Consider the following 5,101-nt stretch of genomic DNA (forward strand, 5'->3'; position numbering starts at 1 on the left):
CGCAGGGGGTGGAGGCCCGGCTCCCGGGAGGACCCCGCGTGGCGACAGTTTCACTTCCCATCGCAGTGCCCAGTCTCGGGACCTGGGACCCGCGCTGGCGTCGAGATGGAGCCCGCCCTCCCAGGCGCTGCAGTTGACCGCTGTCCCCTCGCCTCCCCTAACCGAGGGGACAAAGTTGGAGGGGACAGAACTTGGACGGGCACCGTCGCTTCCAGCGTGTCATTGGACCCTAACGCGGGAGGTTTGGCTTTTCGGCCGCACCCATGGGCATGTTGACTTCCTCTGTCCCCTTCCAGCGTGACAGATTTTGGAGGGCTGAGAGTGTCACACACGCCACACAATAGCAGTCTTGCAGCTTCTTGTGAGTTCGCGGCAGAATGTGCAGTCCTTCGGCCTACCAGCAGATTTCATTTAATCCGACGCACTAATGCGTGAGGCTTTTCCACCCCCTTTTCTATAGATAACCCTTGCTTCACGTTTAAGAATACACGGATGGAACGCTACCATCTATTTAAAGCTAGAATAAAGAGAGTTCGGGCGTATTCGGTGATCCAGGGGTGCAAGTAGGAACTTTTGAAGAAACGCAGTTTTATGACCTTCTCGGCAGGGTGGCTCAGGGAGTTGGCCCAGAGAGTAGATTGTCCTGTAAAGCCTTCCGTTTATAAAGTTCTGTTTTATTTGAGAAGTCCAAAACACTTACAGTGTTCCCTTTTTGGAGGCAGGTATGTCAGTCTGAGTTTCAGAGGTGAGGTGGATTGTCCAAGGTCAAGTCAGCGGCCTTTTGAAACAGAGCCTAGCCTAAATTTCCTGATTCCCTTTCTTCTGGATTGTACAGTTGCCCAGACCCATTAGCAGTCATGACTGGGGAAGGAGTCCACCTGAAAGCTGATGTTAATGAACTTGATGTGACCCAAGTTACAAAGCCCGCATGGAAATATATCCCATGATACCATGAAATAATAAGCATAGCTGTGATTTTTGGACCGAAACGTTAGAATCAAAGGAATGACGCTTTTTTGTTTTCCTTACACTTGGTAGCTGGTAGAATAAAATTAGTCTGTGATAGGACATATGTGTCAAGGAATTACACAAAATATAACAATTTCCAGATACTGAAGGTTGAAGTTACAAAACTAGAAACAGCGTGCTGAGAATAGCCTTTATGAAAACTGCCTTGGAAACTAGACCAAAAATAGAACTAATTAGGTTGGGATCTGTTTTGTTTTGTTTTGGTTTTAGCACTGATACAGCTTAGAGTCAAGGAAATACCAGTTTCTCTGTGTTGACTTCCTTAAGTTGACAAAACTAACATGCTTCTTTTAAGAGAAAAGATGTCTAGAAAGCCATACCTAAAATGCCTTTTGAATTATTATTATTAATTTTTTTTTAGCACCATGATGTATTTAAAATGGAAACTACCTCTGTGGTGTGATTTGACTCATTGGAACTGTTGTCTCTAGCGATCTGTGACTGGGTTGCCTCCCTCCGTATTTATTTATTTATAAATGCCATGCTGTTGGTTTTCATTAATGCGTGTTAAGCTGGATTCTGTTTTCTAAAAGCAGGCGTTGCTGTGAGTAACCTGTTTTGTAAGGTTTCTTGGACAAGGATGAACATATTCAAGACATGTGTAAAATATTGCTGTGCTTTTAGAGTATCACAAGGAACTCTCAACTTGGCAAGTTTTGAGATGTTGAACTCTATCCTTTGTCTGCTTTCTTATCAGGGTGTGTCTTTGAACGCACCTATATTTCCAGGTCAAGGGCTATTTTAAAATCAGTTTGCTCATTGGAGGTTGGTTAATATTTGGTCAGTTCAAACTCCTTAAGTGCCTTCTCTGTTATGTTGAAGTAAAGGCAGAACTCTTGGGGAATTTGTGAAAGAAGTTGAGGAGGTGTATTATACTGTATCCTGCTATTATTATATACCCCCATACATTGCCATTGTGTAGTCTTTTAATAATGGTATTATTAACTTGACATTCCCGTTGTTCAGGACTGGAGACTTAACTCTGAGAGAAAGAAGGCTCTGTGCTCCAGAGAGTTAGCAAGTGAAAAAAAAAGTGCTTCTTCCCTGCTGGGGAATGTTCCCAATTATTAAATGCAGGAACAGTACTTGAAGACAGGCAGCCCTTGAAGGAGCCTTCCAGGAGACACGTGTGAGCTGGATTCACTAGGAGTCTGTACAGGGCTCATTGTTAGCATGGAGGGTGTGTGTCGACTCTACTTGGAGACAGCAGAAGAGGCTTTGAACTGGAGGTAGGGGTTGAGCTGGGAATTAAAATATTCCTAGGACTCACCAGGTAGACAAGGGTTTGGGAAGGACGTTCTAGGCAGAGGATTTTTTTTGACAGCATTCTAAGACTAGGGTTGGGGATGCAGAGGAGATAATGAAAGTCTGAGTACTGAAGCAGGAGGGATTGCACAGAGATATTCTCTAATCTGGTTTTTTTTTTTGAGTTGGAGTCTCATTCTGTCACCCAGGCTAGAGTGCAGTGACATATACACGGCCACCGGAGCCTTGACCTGCTGGGTTCAGGTGATCCTTCTGCCTCAGCCTTCCAAGTAACTGGAACTATAGGTGTGTGCTACCAGGCTCTGCTAATTTTTTGATTTATTGTAGAGACTAGGTCTCACCAAGTTGCCCAGGCTGGTCTCGAACCCCTGGGCTCAGGCAATCCTCTTGCCTCTGCCTCTCAAAGTGCTGGGATTACAGACGTGAACCGGCTGAGGATATTCTAAAATTTTACTTAGGAACAAGGGCTGAGATGTAGAACTCCGAGTTAACAAACTATCTCAGTGAAGGGTGGGTTTTTTGCTGAGGAAACTGAGAGCTGAAATTACCAGGAAGTGGCAAAGAAAGGGAATAAGAGATGGCAGCTAGAGAGAACAGGAGGATTAAGTCGAAGATTTCTTTTTCAAGGGAGGGGGGAGATGCGTATTTGTATGAAAGTCAAGTGAGTGAAGATGCTGCTGAGAGTGGATAGTTTCTAGAAAATAGAAAGCAACATGGGTTAGAGCCCCAGTCTCAGAGCTCCAGTCACAGTCTAGGAATGTTCTATTACATGGTACCAAGTGTGACTGGAACTTTTGAAGCATCATTTTCAGAGAGTATGATATGAAATGATCAAGAGGCAACTATGTATCATAGATCTGTATAGAATTATCAAATTTGGTGAAGATTCAATTGAATGCTATTTGTTGTTAACTAAATTAGCACAGTTCTTAACACAGCAGCAGTAATAGTCATAATTAGGGATGCTTGTCGAGTGGCTTAAAGTCCACAGAGTACTTTTGCATTTTACTTTACTTGTTCCTCCCAGCAATCTATGTGTTAGTAATATCCTCATTTAGTGACCAAGAAGAAAAAAGGCACTGGGAGTGATTCAGATTTGGGGCATACCAGAGAGAATGTATAAGGAGTGAGAGAGTCAGCAGAGCCAGGATAGTGTCTGACCACAGGCGAGGGCCCGCGGGAAGGTGGGCTATCGACGTTCTGATGGATTGAGAGCGAATGAGCATTGAGAGAGAGAGCCAACACCTGACTTTCTAGAAGCCAAGGGAAAACTCCCCCTTCACACTCTAAAGGCTTGCTTAACAGTTAGCTGGCAAGGCAGATTAACAGTGGCTCACACCTGTAATCCCAGTACTTTGGGAGGCAGCAGTGAGGATTGTCTGAGCCCAGGTTGGGCAACTTGACGAGACCTTGTCTCTACAATAAATAAATAAATAAATTAGCCAGGTGTGGTGGTGCATGCTTATGATTCTAGCTACTTGGAAGACTGAGGTCAAAGGATCACCTGAGCCGAGCAGGTTGAGTGGCCATGAGCGTGCCACTGCACTCCAGTCTGGGCCACAGAGTGAGACTCCAACTCAAAAAAAATAAAGGCAGATTAATAGGAAAAATGGTTCACAAATTTATTAACATGCATGGGTGGGGGCAGCAAAGTGGGATGCCAAAAAGTATATGCACATTAAGAGATGATAAGAAATGTTCGCTGTCATCAGAAGTATCTGGATGCTGATGGTAACCACTTCGAGCACTTCTTGTAATTACAGAAGTCAAATGTGACTTGTATTCATCTTTTGTTATTGGTATATTTTGAATATTACAATTCAAATAAGATTTTTTCCTTTCTTAAATTGTGTATACCTTCTTGAGGCAAAGGGAGTCTTGTTATGCAGGTGGAACCTTACAGGTAGCAGCTCTCAGAGAGATTAGATGGCAAATTTTTCTTTCAGACCTTTGAAGGTGCCAGACTATCAGTTCATCCTTTCTAGATCCAGGGTCTCAGAGAAAGCCTAGCTGCATCGTGCAGGTTTTCTCTACAGAGGCAAGTCGTCCCCCCCCCCAAAGATAGCTTTGCAGGGCTGTTTCTGTTTGTAGGTTCTCTGAGTAGCCATCTCAAAATACATCCAAAAAGTATATTTTGGGGTGAAATATCTTGATTTCCTTCACTTACTAGACCCCAAAGTGGGAGAGCAGATGGTGCACACTGAAGTCGTAGCCAGTAGCGGGCAGCACATGTGGAGTAGTGTGCTTTCAGGTAGAATCCCTGGTGTGCGTGTACGTGGGGCTGCTATTTAGACAGAGATTCTAGTGAGAGAAATGGAGGTGAAAAATGATCCACAGACACAGATCAATTAACTTCTGTTCTTTTCCATTTGAGATGTATGCAGTATCTTTCATAAACAATGCTAATTTTTTTCAATAAATTTTTTGGTTTTGGAATAATTTAGGTTTATAGAAAAGTTACAAAGATACATTACCATGTACCCTTCACTCAGTTTCCCCCAATGTTCACATCTTACATAACTTGGTAGGTTTGTCAAAACTTAAGAAATTTCAACAGTTGTTCCACTACCCATTTACAATCTGGGACTCAATACTGCATCTTTTTTTTTTTTTTTATGAGTTGGAGTCTCACTCCATCACCCAGGCTGGAGTGCAGTGGCATGCTCATGGCCACCCCAGTGTCGACTTGCTGGGCTTCAGAGATCCTTTTGCCTCAGCCTTCCAAGTAACCAGAACTACAGGCACACGCTACCACGCCTGGCTAATTTTTTATTTATTGTAGAGATGAGGTCTTGACAAGTTGCCC

This window comes from Carlito syrichta, unplaced genomic scaffold (assembly GCF_000164805.1).
Source record: "Carlito syrichta isolate Samal-C Ts95f unplaced genomic scaffold, Tarsius_syrichta-2.0.1 Scaffold308491, whole genome shotgun sequence".
Lineage (NCBI taxonomy): Eukaryota > Metazoa > Chordata > Mammalia > Primates > Tarsiidae > Carlito > Carlito syrichta.